Source organism: Triticum aestivum, chromosome 3A (assembly GCF_018294505.1).
Source record: "Triticum aestivum cultivar Chinese Spring chromosome 3A, IWGSC CS RefSeq v2.1, whole genome shotgun sequence".
NCBI classification, from domain to species: domain Eukaryota; kingdom Viridiplantae; phylum Streptophyta; class Magnoliopsida; order Poales; family Poaceae; genus Triticum; species Triticum aestivum.
In genome coordinates, this window is record NC_057800.1 from 651,576,419 (window position 1) to 651,598,721 (window position 22,303).

Here is a 22,303-nt window from a genome sequence, read left to right on the forward strand (position 1 = left end):
CGACGTTTTGAACGTCATGGAGCATATGAGATGTTCCAGGAGTTGAAGTTAATATTTCAAGCAAATGCCCGGATTGAGAGATATGAAGTCTCCAATAAGTTCTATAGCTGCAAGATGGAAGAGAACAGTTCTGTCAGTGAGCATATACTCAAAATGTCTGGGTATAATAATCACTTGATTCAATTGGGAGTTAATCTTCCAGATGATTGCATCATTGACAGAATTCTCCAATCACTGCCACCAAGCCACAAGAGCTTCGTGATGAACTATAATATGCAAGGGATGAATAAGACTATTCCCGAGCTCTTCGCAATGCTGAAAGCTGCGGAGGTAGAAATCAAGAAGGAGCATCAAGTGTTGATGGTCAACAAGACCACTAGTTTCAAGAAAAAGGGCAAAGGGAAGAAGAAGGGAACTTCAAAAGGAACAGCAAGCAAGTTGTTACTCAAGAGAAGAAACCCAAACCTGGACCTAAGCCTGAAATTGAGTGCTTCTACTGCAAGCAGACTGGTCACTGGAAGCGGAACTGCCCCAAGTATTTGGCGGATAAGAAGGATGGCAAGGTGAACAGAGGTATATGTGATATACATGTTATTGATGTGTACCTTACTAATACTCGCAGTAGCACCTGGGTATTTGATACTGGATCTGTTGCTAATATTTGCAACTTGAAACAGGGACTACGGATTAAGCGAAGATTGGCTAAGGACGAGGTGACGATGCGCGTGGGAAACGGTTCCAAAGTCGATGTGATCGCAGTCGGCACGCTACCTCTACATCTACCTTCGGGATTAATATTAGACCTAAATAATTGTTATTTGGTGCCAGCGTTAAGCATGAACATTATATCTGGATCTTGTTTGATGTGAGACGTTTATTCATTTAAATCTGAGAATAATGGTTGTTCTATTTATATGAGTAATATCTTTTATGGTCATGCACCCTTAAAGAGTGGTCTATTTTTATTGAACCTCGATAGTAGTGAGAACATATTCATAGTGTTGAAGCCAAAAGATGCAGAGTTGATGATGATAGCGCAACTTATTTGTGGCACTGCCGTTTGGGTCATATCGGTATAAAGCGCATGAAGAAACTCCATACTGATAGGCTTTTGGAACCACTTGATTATGAATCACTTCGTACTTGCGAACCGTGCCTTATGGGTAAGATGACAAAAACACCGTTCTCCGGTACTATGGAGAGAGCAATAGATTTGTTGGAAATCATACATACAGATGTATGTGGTCCAATGAACGTTGAGGCTCGTGGCGGATATCGTTATTTTCTCACCTTCACAGATGACTTAAGAAGATATGGGTATATCTACTTAATGAAACACAAGTCTGAAACATTTGAAAAGTTCAAAGAATTTCAGAGTGAAGTTGAAAATCATCGTAAGAAGAAAATAAAATTCCTACGATCAGATCGTGGAGGAGAATATTTGAGTTACGAGTTTGGTGTACATTTGAAAAATTGTGGAATAGTTTCGCAACTCACGCCACCCGGAACACCACAGCGTAATGGTGTGTCCGAACGTCGTAATCGTACTTTACTAGATATGGTGCGATCTATGATGTCTCTTACTGATTTACCGCTATCGTTTTGGGGATACGCTCTAGAGACGGCCGCATTCACGTTAAATAGGGCACCATCAAAATCCGTTGAGACGACGCCTTTTGAACTGTGGTTTGGCAAGAAACCAAAGTTGTCGTTTCTGAAAGTTTGGGGCTGCAATGCTTATGTGAAAAAGCTTCAACCTGATAAGCTCGAACCCAAATCGGAGTAATGTGTCTTCATAGGATATCCAAAGGAGACTATTGGATACACCTTCTATCACAGATCTGAAGGCAAGACTTTTGTTGCTAAGTTCGGAAACTTTCTGGAGAAGGAGTTTCTCTCGAAAGAAGTGAGTGGGAGGAAAGTAGAACTTGACGAGGTAACTGTACCTGCTCCCTTATTGGAAAGTAGTGCATCACATAAAACTGTTTCTGTGACACCTACACCAGTTAGTGAGGAAGCTAATGACGAAGATCATGAAACTTCAGAACAAGATACTACTGAACCTCGTAGATCAACCAGAGTGAGATTCGTGCCAGAGTGGTACGGTAATCCTATTCTGGAAGTCATGCTACTAGATCATGATGAACCTATGAACTATGAAGAAGCGATGGTGAGCCTAGATTCCGCAAAATGGCTTGAAGCCATGAAATCTGATATGGGATCCATGTATGAGAACAAAGTATGGACTTTGGTTGACTTGCCCGATGATCGGCAAGCAATTGAGAATAAATGGATCTTCAAGAAGAAGACTGACGCTGACAGTAATATTACTGTCTACAAAGCTCGACTTGTCGCAAAAGGTTTTCGGCAAGTTCAAGGGATTGACTACGATGAGACCTTCTCACCCGTAGCGATGCTTAAGTCTGTCCGAATCATGTTAGCAATTGCCGCATTTTATGATTATGAAATTTGGCAGATGGATGTCAAAACTGCATTCCTGAATGGATTTCTGGAAGAAGAGTTGTATATGATGCAACCAGAAGGTTTTGTCGATCCAAAGGGAGCTAACAAAGTGTGCAAGCTCTAGCGATCCATTTATGGACTGGTGCAAGCCTCTCGGAGTTGGAATAAACGCTTTGATAGTGTGATCAAAGCATTTGATTTTATACAGACTTTTGGAGAAGCCTGTATTTACAAGAAAGTGAGTGGGAGCTCTATAGCATTTCTGGTATTATATGTGGATGACATATTACTAATTGGAAATGATATAGAATTTCTGGATAGAATAAAGGGATACTTGAATAAGAGTTTTTCAATGAAAGACCTCGGTGAAGCTGCTTGCATATTAGGCATTAAGATCTATAGAGATAGATCAAGACGCTTAATTGGACTTTCACAAAGCACATACCTTGACAAAGTTTTGAAGAAGTTCAAAATGGATCAAGCAAAGAAAGGGTTCTTGCCTGCGTTACAAGGTGTGAAGCTGAGTAAGACTCAATGCCCGACTACTGCAGAAGATAGAGAGAAAATGAAAGATGCTCCCTATGCTTCAGCCATAGGCTCTATCATGTATGCAATGCTGTGTACCAGACCTGATGTGTGCCTTGCTATAAGTCTAGCAGGGAGGTAACAAAGTAATCCAGGAGTGGATCACTGGACAGCGGTCAAGAACATCCTGAAATACCTGAAAAGGACTAAGGATATGTTTCTCGTTTATGGAGGTGACAAAGAGCTCATCGTAAATGGTTACGTTGATGCGAGCTTTGACACTGATCCGGACGATTCTAAATCGCAAACCGGATACGTGTTTACATTAAACGGTGGAGCTGTCAGTTGGTGCAGTTCTAAACAAAGCGTCGTGGCGGGATCTACGTGTGAAGCGGAATACATAGCTGCTTCGGAAGTAGCAAATGAAGGAGTCTGGATGAAGGAGTTCATATCCGATCTAGGTGTCATACCTAGTGCATCGGGTCCAATGAAAATCTTTTGTGACAATACTGGTGCAATTGCCTTGGCAAAGGAATCCAGATTTCACAAGAGAACCAAGCACATCAAGAGACGCTTCAATTCCATCCGGGATCTAGTCCAGGTGGCAGACATAGAGATTTGCAAGATACATACGGATCTGAATGTAGCAGACCCGTTGACTAAGCTTCTTCCACGAGCAAAACATGATCAGCACCAAGGCTCCATGGGTGTTAGAATCATTACTGTGTAATCTAGATTATTGACTCTAGTGCAAGTGGGAGACTGAAGGAAATATGCCTTAGAGGCAATAATAAAGTTATTATTTATTTCCTTATATCATGATAAATGTTTATTATTCATGCTAGAATTGTATTAACCGGAAACATAATACATGTGTGAATACATAGACAAACAAAGTGTCACTAGTATGCCTCTACTTGACTAGCTCGTTAATCAAAGATGGTTATATTTCCTAACCATGGACAAAGAGTTGTTATTTGATTAACAGGATCACATCATTAGATGAATGATCTGATTGACATGACCCATTCCATTAGCTTAGCACCCGATTGTTTAGTATGTTGCTATTGCTTTCTTCATGACTTATACATGTTCCTATGACTATGAGATTATGCAACTCCCGTTTGCCGGAGGAACACTTTGTGTGCTACCAAACATCACAACGTAATTGGGTGATTATAAAGGTGCTCTACAGGTGTCTCCAAAGGTACATGTTGGGTTGGCATATTTCGAGATTAGGATTTGTCGCTCCGATTGTCGGGGACGTATCTATGGGCCCTCTCGGTAATGCACATCACATAAGCCTTGCAAGCATTGCAACTAATGAGTTAGTTGTGAGATGATGTATTACGAACGAGTAAAGAGACTTGCCGGTAACGAGATTGAACTAGGTATTGAGATACCGACGATCGAATCTCGGGCAAGTAACATACCGATGACAAAGGGAACAACGTATGTTGTTATGCGGTCTGACCGATAAAAGATCTTCGTAGAATATGTAGGAGCCAATATGAGCATCCAGGTTCCGCTATTGGTTATTGACCGGAGACGTGTCTTGGTCATGTCTACATTGTTCTCGAACCCGTAGGGTCCGCACGCTTAAGGTTTCGATGACAGTTATATTATGAGTTTATGCATTTTGATGTACCAAAGTTTGTTCGGAGTCCCGGATGTGATCACGGACATGACGAGGAGTCTCGAAATGGTTGAGACATAAAGACTGATATATTGGAAGCCTATATTTGGATATCGGAAGTGTTCCGGATGAAATCGGGATTTTACCGGAGTACCGGGAGGTTACCGGAACCCCCAGGAGGTATATGGGCCTTAGTGGGCTTTAGTGGAAGAGAGGAGAGGTGGCCAGGGCTGGGCCGCGCGCCCCTCCACCCCCTAGTCCGAATAGGACAAGGAGAGGGGGGCGGCGCCCCCCCTTCCTTCTCTCTCTCCTTTTCCCCCTCCCGAATCCTATTCCAACTAGGAAAGGGGGGAATCCTACTCCCGGTGGGAGTAGGACTCCTCCTGGCGCGCCCTCCTCCTGGCCGGCCGCAACCCCCCTTGATCCTTTATATACGGGGGCAAGGGGGCACCCCTAGACACACAAGTTGATCCACGTGATCATATTCTTAACTGTGTGCGGTGCTCCCTTCGACCATAGTCCTCGATAATATTGTAGCGGTGCTTAGGCGAAGCCCTGCGACGGTAGTACATCAAGACCGTCACCACACTGTCGTGCTGACGGAACTCTTCCCCGACACTTTGCTGGATCGGAGTCCGGGGATCGTCATCGAGCTGAACGTGTGCTAGAACTCGGAGGTGCCGTAGTTTCGGTGCTTGATCGGTCGGGCCGTGAAGACGTACGACTACATCAACCGCGTTGTGCTAACGCTTCCGCTGTCGGTCTACAAGGGTATGTAGATCACACTCTCCCCTCTTGTTGCTATGCATCACCATGATCTTGCATGTGCGTAGGAAATTTTTTGAAATTACTACGTTCCCCAACAGATCCTAGCGCCGAACGGACGGCACCTCCGCGTTCAACACAAGTACGGAACGGAGACGTCTCCCACGCCTTGATCCAGCAAGGAGGAGGGAGAGGTTTGAAGGAAATATGCCCTAGAGGCAATAATAATGTTATTATTTTATTTCCTTATATCATGATAAATGTTTATTATTCATGCTAGAATTGTATTATCCAGAAACATAATACTTGTGTGAATACATAGACAAACCAAACGTCACTAGTATGCCTCTACTTGACTAGCTTGTTAATCGAATATGGTTATGTTTCCTAACCATAGACGCGTGTTGTCATTTGATTAATGGGATCACATCATTAGGAGAATGATATGATTGACATGACCCATTCCATTAGCTTAGCACCCGATCGTTTAGTATGTTGCTATTGCTTTCTTCATGACTTATACATGTTCCTATGACTATGAGATTATGCAACTCCCGTTTGCCGGAGGAACACTTTGTGTGCTACCAAACGTCACAACGTAACTGGGTGATTATAAAGGAGCTCTACAGGTGTCTCCAAAGGTACATGTTGAGTTGGCATATTTCGAGATTAGGATTTGTCACTCCGATTGTCGGAGAGGTATCTCTGGGCCCTCTCGGTAATGCACATCACATAAGCCTTGCAAGCATTACAACTAATGAGTTAGTTGCAAGATGATGTATTACGAAACGAGTAAAGAGACTTGTCGGTAACAAGATTGAACTAGGTATTGAGATACCGACGATCGAATCTCGGGTAAGTAACATACCGATGACAAAGGGAACAACGTATGTTGTTATGCGGTCTGACCGATAAAGATCTTCGTAGAATATGTAGGAGCCAATATGAGCATCCAGGTTTCGCAATTGGTTATTGACCGGAGACGTGTCTCGGTCATGTCTACATTATTCTCGAACCCGTAGGGTCCGCATGCTTAAGGTTTCGATGACAGTTATATTATGAGTTTATGAGTTTTGATGTACCGAAGTTAGTTTGGAGTCCCGGATGTGATCACGGACATGACGAGGAGTCTCGAAATGGTCGAGAGATAAAGATTGATATATTGGACGGCTATATTCGGACACCGGAAGTGTTCCGGGGAAGTTTCGGATAAAACAGGAGCACCGGGGGGTTACCGGAACCCCCCCCCCCCCCCGGGGGGGTTAATGGGCCTCATGGGCCTAAAGTGGAGAAGAGGAGGGGCTGCCAGGGCAGGCCGCGCGCCCCCTCTCCCCCTAGTCCGAATTGGACAAGGAGGGAGGGGCGGCGCCCCCCTCTCCTCTCAACCTTCCTTCCCCCTCTCCTAATTGGACAAGGAAAGGGAGGGGAGGCCTACTCCCGGTAGGAGTAGGACTCCTCCTGCGCGCCTCCTACTAGGGCCGGCCGCACCCCCCCTTGACACAAGTTGATCCACATGATCATATTCTTAGCCGTGTGCGGTGCCCCCTTCCACCATAGTCCTCGATAATATTGTAGCAGTGCTTAGGCGAAGCCCTGCGACGGCAGTACATCAAGATCGTCACCACGCCGTCGTGCTGACGGAACTCTTCCCCGACACTTTGCTGGATCGGAGTCCGAGGATCGTCATCGAGCTGAACGTGTGCTAGAACTCGGAGGTGCCGTAGTTTCGGTGCTTGATCGGTCGGGCCGTGGAGACGTACGACTACATCAACCAAACGCTTCCGTTGTCGATCTACAAGGGTACGTAGATCACACTCTCCCCCTCTCGTTGTTATGCATCACCATGATCTTGCGTGTGCGTGGGAAAATTTTTGAAATTACTACGTTCCCCAACACCCCCCTCCCCACCTGTGCCCATGGTATTTTTAATGTGTAATTATGTATGCGCGGCACGAGTTTCGCCGTTGGGCTGGGATTGGGGTGGCTGCCGTATTGCTACGCAAGCTCAGATCACGCCAGGCGGTCTATTTGCCGATTGCCCCGAGCGCGCTTGAAGGTGTCCGGGCTTTGAAGCGCCGAACTGGTTGATTGCCTTGAGAGGCTGCTTTGCGCTTCTACTACGAGGGCCGCGGTGTGCTCCTCTATTCGGAGAGAGCGCTCTGTGTTTCCATTGACTGTAATAACTCCGCGAGGTCCTGGCATCTTGAGCTTGAGGTATGCATAATGCGGTACCGCATTGAATCTAGTGAATACGGTTCGCCCGAGCAGCGTGTGATAACCACTGCGGAACGGGACTATATCGAAGATTAACTCTTCGCTTCGGAAATTATCCGGGGATCCGAAGACCACTTCCAGTGTAACTGAGCCTGTGCAATGGGCCTCCACACCTGGAATGATGCCTTTAAAGGTCGTTTTTGTGGGTTTGATCCTTGAGGGGTCTATACCCATTTTGCGCACTGTGTCCTGATAAACCAGGTTCAGGCTGCTGCCGCCATCCATAAGGACTCGAGTGAGGTGGAATCCGTCAATGATTGGGTCTAGGACCAGTGCGGCAAATCCGCCATGATGGATACTAGTGGGGTGGTCCCTGGGATCGAAGGTGATCGAGCAGGAGGACCAACGGTTGAACTTTGGGGTGACTGGCTCCAACGCATATACATCCCTGAGCACACGCTTCCGCTCCCTCTTGGGGATGTGGGTTGCGTATATCATGTTCACCGTCCGCACTTGCGGGGGAAACCTCTTCTGTCCTCCAGTGTGCGGTTGCCGGGGCTCCTCCTCGTCATTGATATGCGGCCCCTTGTCCTTGTTTTCGGCAATTACCTTGCCGGCCTGCTTGAACACCCAACAATCCTTGTTGGTGTGATTGGCTGGCTTGTCTGGGGTGCCGTGTATTTGACATGAGTGATCGAGTATACGGTCCAAGCTGGACGGACCCGGCATACTTTGTTTGAATGGCTTTTTCTGCTGACCGGGTTTAGAGCCTTTGAATCCGGCATTGACTGTCGTATCCTCAGTATTTTCGCTGTTAATGCGGCGCTTATGTTTGTTGCGACGTGACCTGCCATTGTCGTCCTTGGTATCTGAGGTACCATGGTTCTTTGATATGTTATTACTGCGAGCCAGCCAGCTGTCTTCTCCCGCACAAAAGCAGGTCATGAGCATCGTGAGAGCTGCCATAGATTTCGACTTTTCCTGACCAAGGTGCCGGGCTAGCCACTCCTCTCGGATGTTCTGTTTGAAAGCCGCTAAGGCCTCCACATCCGGACAGTCGACGATTTGATTTTTCTTTGTAAGGAACCGAGTCCAGAATTGCCTGGCCGACTCTTCTGGCTACTGAATTATGTGGCTCAAGTCATCGGCGTCTGGTGGTCGCACATAAGTGCCCTGAAAGTTGTCGAGGAATGCGGCTTCCAGATCTTCCCAACAGCTAATGTAGTCCACTGGCAAGCTGTTAAGCCAATGCCGCGCTGGTCCTTTGAGCTTTAGTGGGAGGTATTTGATGGCATGTAAGTCATCACCGCGGGCCATGTGGATGTGGAGGAGGAAATTCTCAATCCATACTGCGGGATCTGTTGTGCCGTTGTATGATTCAATATTTACAGGTTTGAAACCTTCTGGGAATTGACGTTCCATTACTTCGTCTGTGAAGCATAAGGGGTGTGCGACGCCTCTGTATTGGGCTATATCGCGACGCAGCTTGAATGGGTCTTGCCCGCTGTGTTCGGCCCGGCTGGATTTGCTTTTACTGTATCCGGCGTGACGTTTATCATCTCGCAGAGTGGTGCACCGTCGTGATCCATAGATCGATCTTGCATGCTTTGCTTTGTCCTCCAATATGTCCCGCAGGTCTGATGTATCTCCCCATGCCTTTTTATTTGAATGGCATCGGCGTGGAGGCTGAGCTTTTGGCTGGAATGCCTCTCTATCTCGGCCACGAGGTGGCTGATCAGCCGTATCATATGCTTCTTCCTCCAGTCGGGGTAGTAACCTGCACTTTGGGTAATTCTTGGAGGGGCGCTCGAGTTTATATTCCTCGGCCACGAGGACTTCGGTCCATCTGTCAGCTAGCAGATCTTGATCAGCTTGAAGCTGCTGCTGCTTTTTCTTCAGGCTATTTGCCGTGGCCATAAGCCGGCGCTTGAAGCGCTCTTGTTCGATGGGATCCTCTGGTACGGCGAATTCACCATCGCCGAGGCTTGCCTTGTCTTCGGAGGGGGGCATGTAATTGTCATCCTCCTCTCCGTCTGCCGCTCTCTCAGGAGAGCTGGCTCCTTCATCCTCCTGCTCTAAATCTTGCTAGAGGGGATTGTTCTTGTTGGAAATATGCCCTAGAGGCAATAATAAATTGGTTATTATTATATTTCCTTGTTCATGATAATATTTTATTATCCATGCTAGAATTGTATTGATAGGAAACTCAGATATATGTGTGGATACATAGACAACACCATGTCCCTAGTAAGCCTCTAGTTGACTAGCTCGTTGATCAATAAGATGGTTACAGTTTCCTGACCATGGATATTGGATGTCGTTGATAACGGGATCACATCATTAGGCGAATATGTGATGGACAAGACCCAATCCTAAGCCTAGCACAAGATCGTGTAGTTCGTTTGCTAAAGCTTTTCTAATGTCAAGTATCATTTCCTTAGACCATGAGATTGTGCAACTCCCGGATACCGTAGGAGTGCTTTGGGTGTGCCAAACGTCACAACGTAACTGGGTGGCTATAAAGGTAGACTACAGGTATCTCCGAAAGTGTCTGTTGGGTTGGCACGAATCGAGACTGGGATTTGTCACTCCGTGTAAACGGAGAGGTATCTCTGGGCCCACTTGGTAGGACATCATCATAATGTGCACAATGTGACCAAGGAGTTGATCATGAGATAATGTGTTACGGAACGAGTAAAGAAACTTGCCGGTAACGAGATTGAACAAGGTATCGGATACCGACGATCGAATCTCGGGCAAGTACAATACCGCTAGACAAAGGGAATTGTATACGGGATTGATTGAATCCTCGACATCGTGGTTCATCCGATGAGATCATCGTGGAACATGTGGGAGCCATCATGGGTATCCAGATCCCGCTGTTGGTTATTGGCCGGAGAGTTGTCTCGGTCATGTCTGCATGGTTCCCGAACCCGTAGGGTCTACACACTTAAGGTTCGGTGACGCTAGAGTTGTTATGGGAAATAGTATGTGATTACCAAAGGTTATTCGGAGTCTCAGATGAGATCCCGGACATGACAGGAGCTCCGGAATGGTCTAGAGGTGAAGATCGGTATATTGGACGAAGGGTATTGGAGTCCAGAATTGTTCCGGGGGTACTAGGTGATGACCAGCGTGTCCGAAAGGAGTTTCGGAGGCCCCGGCAAGCGTTGGGGGGCCTTATGGGCCAAGGGGAGAGGGCACATCAGCCCACTAAGGGGATGAGCGCCCCTCCCACCCCATCTCACGTAACCAGGAGAGGTGGGGGCGCCACCCCTAGGGCAGCTGCCCCTCCCGGCTTGGGGGGCAAGTTTCCTAGGGGTGGGGGCGCCCAAACCCATCTAGGGTTCCCCTGTGGCCGCCGCCCCTCCCCTAGGGAACCCTAGGGCGCCCCCCCCCCCCTCCTCCCTTCCCCCTATATATAGTGAGGGAGAGAGAGGGCAGCCGTACCCTTCCCCTGGCGCAGCCCTCTTCCTCCTCCAACACCTCATCCTCCTCCGTAGTGCTTGGCGAAGCCCTGCCGGAGAACCACTAGCTCCATCACCACCACGCCGTCGTGCTGTCGGAGTTTTTGCTCAACTTCTCCTCTCCCCTTGCTGGATCAAGAAGGAGGAGACGTCCCCGGGCTGTACGTGTGTTGAACGCGGAGGTGCCGTCCGTTCGGCACTAGGATCATCGGTGATTTGGATCACGATGAGTACGACTCCATCAACCCCGTTCACTTGAACGCTTCCGCTTAGTGATCTACAAGGGTATGTAGATGCACTCTCCTTCCCTTCGTTGCTAGAATACTCCATAGATTGATCTTGGTGATGTGTAGAAAATTTTAAATTTCTGCTACGATCCCCAACAGTGGCATCATGAGCTAGGTCTATGTGTAGTTTCTATGCACGAGTACAACACAAAGCAGTTGTGGGCATCGATTTTGTCAATTTACTTGCCGTTACTAGTCTTATCTTGATTCGGCGGCATCGTGGGATGAAGCGGCCCGGACCGACCTTACACGTACTCTTACGTGAGACTGGTTCCACCAACTGACATGCACTAGTTGCATAAGGTGGCTAGCGGGTGTCTGTCTCTCCCACTTTAGTCGGACCGGATTCGATGAAAAGGGTCCTTATGAAGGGTAAATAGAAATTGGCATATCACTTTGTGGTTTTTGCATAGGTAAGAAACGTTCTTGCTAGAAACCTATAGCAGCCATGTAAAAGCTTGCAACAACAATTAGAGGACGTCTAACTTGTTTTTGCAGCATATGCCTTATGATGTGATATGGCCAAAAGGATGTGATGAATGATATATGTGATGTATGAGATTGATCATGTTCTTGTAATAGGAATCACGACTTGCATGTCGATGAGTATGACAACCGGCAGGAGCCATAGGAGTTGTCTTAATTTATTTATGACCTGCGTGTCAACATAAACGTCATGTAATTACTTTACTTTATTGCTAAAGCGTCAGCCATAGTAGTAGAAGTAATGGATGACGAGACAACTTCAAGAATACACGATGATGGAGATCATGGTGTCATGTCGGTGACAACGATGATCACGGAGCCCCGAAGATGGAGATCAAAAGGAGCAAAATGATATTGGCCATATCATGTCACTATTTGATTGCATGTGATGTTTATCATGTTTTACATCTTATTTGCTTAGAACGACGGTAGCTTAAATAAGATGATCCCTCACTAAAATTTCAAGAAAAGTGTTCCCCCTAACTGTGCACCGTTGCGAAGGTTCGTTGTTTCGAAGCACCACGTGATGATCGGGTGTGATAGATTCTAACGTTCGAATACAACAGGTGTTGATGAGCCTAGCATGTATAGACATGGCCTCGGGACACATGCGAAACACTTAGGTTGACTTGACGAGCCTAGCATGTACAGACATGGCCTCAGAACACGGAAGACCGAAAGGTCGAACATGAGTCGTATAGAAGATACGATCAACATGAGATGTTCACCATTGATGACTAGTCCGTCTCACGTGATGATCGGACACGGCCTAGTCGATTCGGATCATGTTTCACTTAGATGACTAGAGGGATGTCTATCTGAGTGGGAGTTCATTAAATAATTTGATTAGATGAACTCAATTATCATAAACATGTCTAAATTGTCTTCGCAAATATGTTGTAGATAAATAGCTCACGTTGTAGCTCCCTGTTTCAATACGTTCCTAGAGAAAGATTAAGTTGAAAGATATTGTAAGCAATGATGCGGACTAGGTCCATAGTCCGAGGAGTGTCCTCACTGCTACATAGAAGGCTTACGTCTTTGATGCACCGCTCGATGTGCAAACCCCTACAACATCGTCTGTGGATGTTGTGAACACCTGACAGACACATTCTGATGACTACCTGATAGTTTAGTGCACCATACTTTACGGCTTAGAATCGGGATTCCAATGACATTTTGAACGCCATACAACATATGAGATGTTCCAAGAGCTGAAATTGGGATTTCAGGCTCATGCCCGTGTTGAGAGGTGTGAGACCTCTGACAAGTTCTTTTGCCAACAAGATGGAGGAGAATAGCTCAGCTAGTGAGCATGTGCTCAGAATGTCTGGGTGCTACAATCACTTAAATCAAGTGGGAGTTAAACTTCCAAATAAGATAGTGATTGATAGAGTTCTCTAGCCACTATCACTAAGCTACTAGGTCTTCGTGATGAACTATGACATGCAAGGGATGGAGTTGATCCCGGAGCTGTTCGCGGTGCTTAAGACCGCAAAAGGTAGAAATCAAGAAGGAGCATCAAGTGTTGATGGTTTAACAAGACCACTGGTTTCAAGAAGGGCAAGGGCTAGAAGGGAAACTTCATGGATGGCAAACCAGTTGCCACTCCAGTGAAGGAACCCAAGGTTGAAACCAAACCCGAGACTAAGTGCTTCTATTGTAAGGGGAACGGTCACTAGTAGCGGAATTACCCCAAATGCATGGTAGATAAGAAGGCTGGCAACTTCAAAAAAGTATATACGTGCTATTAATGTGTACCTCACTAGTACTCCTAGTAGCACCTGGGTATTGGATACCGGTTCAGTTACTATTATTGGTGACTTGAAGCAAAAGCTATGGACTAAACGGAGACTGGCTAAGGGCGAGGTGACGATGTGTGTTGGAAGTGTTTCCAAAGTTGATGAGATCATCATCGCACGCTCCATCTGCCTTCAGGATTAGTATTGAACCTAGATAAATGTTATCAGGTGTCTACGTTGAGCATGAATATGATTAGATCATGTTCATTTCAATACGGTTATTCATTTAAGTTAGAGAATATTGGTTATTCTGTTTACATGAATAATACCTTTCATGGTTATGCACCCTATGTGAATGGTTCATTGAATCTCGGTCGTGGTAATACACATGTTCACGCCAAAAGATGTAGAGTTAATAATGATAGTACCACTTTCTTGTGGCACTACCGCTTAGGTCATATTGGCATAAGATGCATGAAGAAACTCCATATCGATGGATGTTTGGAGTCACTTGATTTTGAATCGCTTGACACATGCGAGCCATGCCTCATGGGCAGGATGACTAAGACCCCGTTTTTTGGTACAATGAAACGGGCAAGTGACTTGTTGGAAATCATGCATGCTGATGCGTGTGATCCAATGAGAATTGAAGTGTGTAGTGGATATCGCTATTTTCTCATCTTCACTGACGATTTGGGTAGATATAGGTATATTTACTTAATGAAGCACAAGTCTGAAACGTTTGAAAAGTTCAAGCGATTTCAGAGTGAAGTTAAGAATCATCATAAAAAGAAGATCATGTTCCCACAATCTGATCAAAGGGGATTTTCTGAGTTATGAGTTTGGCAATCACTTAAGACATTGTGGAATTGTTTCACAGTTGAAGCCACCTGGAACACCACAGATAAATGGTGTGTCCGGACGTCATAATCGAACCTTATGAGATATGGTGCGATCTATGATGTCTCTTACCGATCTACCGTTTCATTTTGAGGTTATGCGTTAGAGACAACTGCATTCACTTTAGATAGGACACTATCTAAGTCCGTTGAGATGACGTCGTGTGAACATTGCTTTGGCAAGAAACCAAAGTTGTCGTTTCTTAATGTTTGGGGCTGCTTTGCTTAAGGCTTCAGCCAGAGAAGCTCGAACCCAAAGCGGACAAACACATCTTCGTAGGATACCCAAAGGTGACAGTTGGGTACACCTTCTATCTCATATCCGAGGGCAAATTGTTTGTCGCTAAGAATGGGTCCTTTCTCGAGAAGGAGTTTCTCTCGAAAGAATTGAGTGGGAGGAAGATAGAACTTGATGAGGTTGTCGAACCTTTATTTCAACCAGAGAGTGATGCAACACAGAAAGATGTTTTCTGTGGCGCCTACGTCTGTTGAAGAGGAAGTTAATGATAGTGATCATGAAGCTTCGGATCAAGTTGCTATCGAACCTCGTAGGTCGACACGGATATGTACTACTCCTAAGTGGTACGGTAATCCTGTCTTAGATATCATGTTGTTAGACAACAATGAACCTATGAGCTATGGAGAAGCGATGGTGGGCCCGTATTCCGACAAATGGTTAGAAGCCATGAAATCCGAAATAGGATCCATATATCAGAACAAAGTATGGACTTTGGTGGACTTGCCCGATGATCGACAAGCCATTGAGATAAATGGGTCTTTAAGAAGAAGACGGGCGTGGGCGGTAAAGTTACCGTCTATGAAGCTCGACTTGTGGGAAAGAGTCTTTTCACAGGTTCAAGGAATTGACTACGATGAGATTTTCTCACCCGTAGCGATGCTTAAGTCCGTTGGAATCATGTTAGCATTAGCTGTATTTTTCGATTATGAAATCTTACAGATGGATGTCAAAACAAGTTTTCTTCCCAGTTTTCGTAAGAAAAGTTGTATGTGATACAATAAAAGGTTTTGACGATCCTAAGGATGCTAAAAGGTATGCTGGCTCCAGCAATCCTTCTATGGACTAGAGCAAGCATCTCAGAATCGGAATATATGTTTTGATGGAGTGATCAAAGCTTTTAGGTTTATACAATGTTTGCTAGAAACTTGTATTTACAAGAAAGTGAGTGGGAGCACTACAACATTTCTGATAAGTATATGTGGATGACATATTGCTGATTCGAAATAATGTGGAATTTCTGGAAAGCATAAACGGTTGTTTGAAGAGTGTTTTTCAAAGGAAGACCTGGATAAAGCTGCTTACAAATTGGGCATCAAGATCTATAGAGATAGATCAAGACGCCTGATGATACTTTCAAAGAACGCACACCTTGACATGTTTTTTGAAGGAGTTCAAAATAGATCAGTCAAAGAAGGGGTTCTTACCTGAGTTGTAAGGTGTGAAGTTGAGTAAGACTCAAAGCTTGACCGCGGCAGAAGAAAGAGGAAGGACGAAGGTCGTCCCCTATGCTCTTGTCATGGGCTCTATACGGTATGCCATGCTGAGTACTGCACCTGATGTGTGCCTTGCCACATGTCTGGCAAGAGGGTACAAAGGTGATCTAGGACTGGATCACCAGATAGAGGTCAAAATTATCCTTAGAAGAATAAGGAAATGTTTCTCGGTTATGGAGGTGATAAAGAGTTCGACGTAAAGAGTTACGTCGATGCAAGCTTAACACCTATCCGGATAGCTCTGAGTAGAGATACCGGATACATATAATGGAGCAACAATTTGGAATAGCTCCAAGTGGAACGTGGTAGCAGCATCTCGATATGACATAAAGTTTTGCGAAATACATAGGGATCTGAATATGGCAAGACCCGTTGACTACAACCTCTCTCACAAGCATAACATGATCAAACCCAGAACTCTTTGAGTGTTTATCACATAGTGATGTGAACTAGATCATTGAGTCTAGTAGACTCTTGGATGTTGGTCACATGACGATGTGACCTGTGAGTGTTAATCACATGGCGATGTGAACTAGATTATTGACTCTAGTGCAAGTGGGAGACTGTTGGAAATATGCCCTAGAGGCAATAATATATTGGTTATTATTATATTTCCTTGTTCATGATAATCGTTTATTATTTATGCTAGAATTGTATTGATAGGAAACTCAGATACATGTGTGGATACATAGACAACACCATGTCCCTAGTAAGCCTCTAGTTGACTAGCTCGTTGATCAATAAGATGGTTACGGTTTCCTGACCATGGACATTGGATGTCGTTGATAACGGGATCACATCATTAGGAGAATGATGTGATGGACAAGACCCAATCCTAAGCCTAGCACAAGATCGTGTAGTTCGTTTGCTAAAGCTTTTCTAATGTCAAGTATCATTTCCTTAGACCATGAGATTGTGCAACTCCCGGATATCGTTGGAGTGCTTTGGGTGTGCCAAACGTCACAACGTAACTGGGTGGCTATAAAGGTACACTACAGGTATCTCCGAAAGTGTCTGTTGGGTTGGCACGAATCAAGACTGGGATTTGTCACTCCGTGTAAACGGAGAGGTATCTCTGGGCCCACTCGGTAGGACATCACCATAATGTGCACAATGTGACCAAGGAGTTGATCATGGAATAATGTGTTACGGAACGAGTAAAGATACTTCCGGTAACGAGATTGAACAAGGTATCAGATACCGACAATCGAATCTCGGGCAAGTACAATACCGCTGGACAAAGGGAATTGTATACGAGATTGATTAAATCCTCGACATCGTGGTTCATCCGATGAGATCATCATGGAACATGTGGGAGCCATCATGGGTATCCAGTTCCCGCTGTTGGTTATTGGCCGGAGAGTTGTCTCGGTCATGTCTGCATGGTTCCCGAACCCGTAGGGTCTACACACTTAAGGTTCGGTGACGCTAGAGTTGTTATGGGAAATAGTATGTGGTTACCGAAGGTTGTTCGGAGTCCCGGATGAGATCCCGGACATGACGAGGAGCTCCGGAATGGTCCGGAGGTGAAGATCGATATATTGGACGAAGGGTATTGGAGTCCGGAATTGTTCCGAGGGTACCAGGTGATGACCAGCGTGTCCGAAAGGGGTTTCGGAGGCCCCGGCAAGCATTGGGGGGCCTTATGGGCCAAGGGGAGAGGGCACATCAGCCCACTAAGGGGCTAAGCGCCCCTCCCACCCCATCTCACATAACCAAGAGAGGTGGGGGCGCCACCCCTAGGGCAGCCACCCTCCCGGCTTGGGGGGCAAGTTTCCTAGGGGGTGGGGGCGCCCAAACCCATCTAGGGTTTCCCCTGTGGCCGCCGCCCCTCCCCTAGGGAACCCTAGGGCGCCCCCCCCCCTCCTCTCTTCCCCCTATTTATAGTGAGGGAGAGAGAGGGCAGCCGTACCCTTCCCCTGGCGCAGCCCTCTTCCTCCTCCAACACCTCATCCTCCTCCGTAGTGCTTGGCGAAGCCCTGCCGGAGAACCACTAGCTCCATCACCACCACGCCGTCGTGCTGTCGGAGTTTTCCCTCAACTTCTCCTCTCCCCTAGCTGGATCAAGAAGGAGGAGACGTCCCCGGGCTGTACGTGTGTTGAACGCAGAGGTGTCATCCGTTCGGCACTAGGATCATCAGTGATTTGGATCACGACGAGTACGACTCCATCAACCCCGTTCACTTGAACGCTTCCGCTTAGCGATCTACAAGGGTATGTAGATGCATTCTCCTTCCCTTCGTTGCTAGAATACTCCATAGATTGATCTTGGTGATGCGTAGAAAATTTTAAATTTCTGCTATGATCCCCAACAGTTGTTGTCTTCGGCACTATCCGGAGTGTTATTATCTCATGTGCCGGTATCACCACTTTTGCTTTGACGGGACTTAGAGTGGCGCCGCTGATGTCGGTGCTTGGGTTGCTTCTTGGAGGGGTCATCCTCTGCTATCTCATCGCCATTGCCTTCGTTGGGTGTATCCACCATGTATATGTCATATGACGAGGTGGCTTTCCAATGCCCTATAGGCGCTGGTTTATGTCCGTCTCCTACATCGTCGTCCATACCGTTGATGTCTTCGGAGTCGAAGTCGAGCATGTCGGTTAAATCATCGATAGTGGCTACGAAGTGGGTGGAGGGTGGGCGTCGAATTTCTTCGTTGTCCGCATCCCAATCCTGTTGGCCATAGTCCGGCCAGGGCTCTCCTGACAAAGAGAGAGACCTTAGTGAATTCAGAATGTCGCCGAAGGGCGAGTGCTGAAAGATATCTGCGGCGGTGAATTCGATGATCGGCGCCCAATCGGATTTGATTGGCAGGGGCGCGGGCGGTTCGGAGTCAGAAAAAGAGTCCGGCACCTTGGAGTCATGGGCTGCGCAGAAGATTATGCTAGTGTTCGGCTCGATCGCCGTTGAGACTGCAGCCCCTGAGGCGGTGTCTAACCACCCATCCTCGATTGGCGCAGTTGGCTCCGAGCTAAGGGTCGGAGCTGATGCGGGCGTGGCCTCTGGGGTACTGTTCGGCGGCAGAGCTAGGTCATACCCATTGCGACAGTGCGGCGCGCCCGGCTGTGACTTGAATCCGTCGAAGATCAAGTCTCCGCGGATGTCGGCCATGTAGTTCAAACTTCCAAATCTGACCTGACGGCCAGGGGCATAGCTTTCAATCTGCTCCAGATGGCCAAGCGAATTAGCCCGCAGTGCAAAGCCGGCGAATACGAAGATCTGTCCGGGGAGAAAAGTCTCACCCTGGACCGCATCGCTATCGATGATAGTAGGATCCATCAAGCCTAACGGCGATGACACAGAGGAACTCTCAATGAAAGCACCAATGTCGGTGTCAAAACCGGCGGATCTCGGGTAGGGGGTCCCGAACTGTGTGTCTAGGCTGGATGGTAACAGGAGGCAGGGGACACGATGTTTTAACCAGGTTCGGGCCCTCTTGATGGAGGTAAAACCCTACATCCTGCTTGATTAATATTGATGATATGGGTAGTACAAGAGTAGATCTACCACGAGATCAGAGAGGCTAAACCCTAGAAGCTAGCCTATGGTATGATTGTATGTTGTGATTGTTGTCCTACGGACTAAAACCCTTCGGTTTATATAGACACCGGAGAGGGTTAGGGTTACACAAGGTCGGTTACAAAGGAGGAGATATCCATATCCGTATTGCCTAGCTTGCCTTCCACGCCAAGTAGAGTCCCATCCGGACACGAGACGAAGTCTTCAATCTTGTATCTTCATAGTCTAACAGTCCGGCCAATAGAGATAGTCCGGCTGTCCAGAGACCCCCTAATCCAGGACTCCCTCAGTCGATGCAAGCTTTAACACCTATACGGGTGACTCTGAGTAGAAAACCGGAGACATATAGTGGAGCAACCATTTGGAATAGCTCCAAGTGGAGCATAGTAGCAACATCTACAATATGAAATCAAGATTTACGAAGAATACACGGATCTGAATGTTGCAGACCCGTTGACTGACACTTTCTCTCATAAGCATAACATGATCAAACCCTAGAACTCATTGAGTGTTAATCACATGGTGATGTGAACTAGATTATTGACTCTAGTAAACTCTTGGGTGTTAATCACATGGCGATGTGAACTAGATTACTGACTCTAGTGCAAGTGGGAGACTGTTGGAAATATGCCCTAGAGGCAATAATAAAATGGTTATTATTATTATATTTCCTTGTTCATGATAATTGTCTATAGTTCATGCTATAATTGTATTAACCAAAAACCATAATACATGTGTAAATACATAGACCACAACATGTCCCTAGTAAACCTCTAGTTGATTAGCTCGTTGATCAATAGATGGTTATGGTTTCCTGACCATGGACATTGGATGTCATTGATAACGGTATCACATCATTAGGAGAATGATGTGATGGACAAGACCCAATCTTAAGTGTAGCACAAGATCGTGAAGTTCGTTTGCTAAAGGTTTTCTAATGTCAAGTATCATTTCCTTAGACCATGAGATTGTGCAACTCCCGAATACCGTAGGAATGCTTTGGGTGTACCAAACGTCACAACGTAACTGGGTGGCTATAAAGGTGCATTACAGGTATCTCCGAAAGTGTCTGTTGGGTTGGCACGAATTGAGACTGGGATTTGTCACTCCGTATGACGGAGAGGTATCTCTGGGCCCACTCGGTAATGGATCATCATAATGAGCTCAGTGTGACTAAGGAGTTGGTCACGATATCATGCATTAGGAACAAGTAAAGAGACTTGCCGGTAACGAGATTGAACGAGGTATGGGGATACCGACGATCGAATCTCGGGCAAGTAACATACCGATAGACAAAGGGAATTGTATACGGGATTGATTGAATACCTAACATCGTGGTTCATCCGATGAGATCATCGCGGAACATGTGGGATCCAATATGGGTATCCAGATCCCGCTATTGGTTATTGACCGGAGAGAGGTCTCGGTTATGTCTGCATGGTTCCCGAACCCGTAGGATCTACACACTTAAGGTTCGGTGACGCTAGAGTTGTTATGGGAAATAGTATGTGGTTACCAAAGGTTGTTCGGAGTCCCGGATGAGACCCCGGACGTGACGAGGAGTTCCGAAATGGTTCGGAGGTGAAGATCGATATATTGAACGAAGGGTATCGGAGTCCGGAATTGTTTCGGGGGTACCGGGTGATGACCAGCGTGTCCGAAAGGGGTTTCGGAGGCCCCGGCAAGCGTTGGGGGGCCTTATCGGCCAAGGGGAGGGGGCACATCAGCCCACTAAGGGGCAGAGAGCCCCTCCCACCCCATCTCATGTAACTTGGAGAGGTGGGGGCGCCTCCCCTAGGGAAGCCACCCCTCCCGGCTTGGGGGGGGGGGGCAAGTTTCCTGGGGTGGGGGCGCCCAAACCCATCTAGGTTTTCCCTTGTGGCCGCCGCCCCTCCCCTAGGGAACCCTAGGGTGTAGGATCGAAGTATGTCTAGAGGGGGGTGATTAGACTTCTTGACCAAATAAAAACTTAACCTTTTCCCAATTTTAGTTCTTGGCAGATTTTAGCTAATTTAGGACAAGTCAAGCAATCATCACATGATTCAAGCAAGCATGCAAAGAGTATATAGGCAGCGGAAAGTAAAGCATGCAACTTGCAAGAATGTAAAGGGAAGGGTTTGGAGAATTCAAACGCAATTGGAGACACGGATGTTTTTCCCGTGGTTCGGATAGGTGGTGCTATCCTACATCCACGTTGATGGAGACTTCAACCCACGAAGGGTAACGGTTGCGCGAGTCCACACAGGGCTCCACCACAAGGGTAATGGTTGCGCGAGTCCACACAGGGCTCCACCCACGAAGGGTCCACGAAGAAGCAACCACCCACAAAGGGTCCACGAAGAAGCAACCTTGTCTATCCCACCATGGCCATCGCCCACACAGGACTTGCCTCACTAGCGGTAGATCTTCACGAAGTAGGCGATCTCCTTGCCCTTACAAACTCCTTGGTTCAACTCCACAATCTTGTCGGAGGCTCCCAAGTGACACCTAGCCAATCTAGGAGACACCACTCTCCAAGAAGTAACAAATGGTGTGTAGGTAATGAACTCCTTGCTCTTGTGCTTCAAATGATAGTCTCCCCAACACTCAACTCTCTCTCATAGGATTTGGATTTAGTGGAAAGAAGATTTGAGTGGAAAGCAACTTGGGAAGGCTAGAGATCAAGATTCATATGGTAGGAATGGAATATCTTGGTCTCAACACATGAGTAGGTGGTTCTCTCTCAGAACATATGAGTTGGAATGGTGTATGCGTTCTGATGGCTCTCTCTCCGAATGAAGAGGAGGT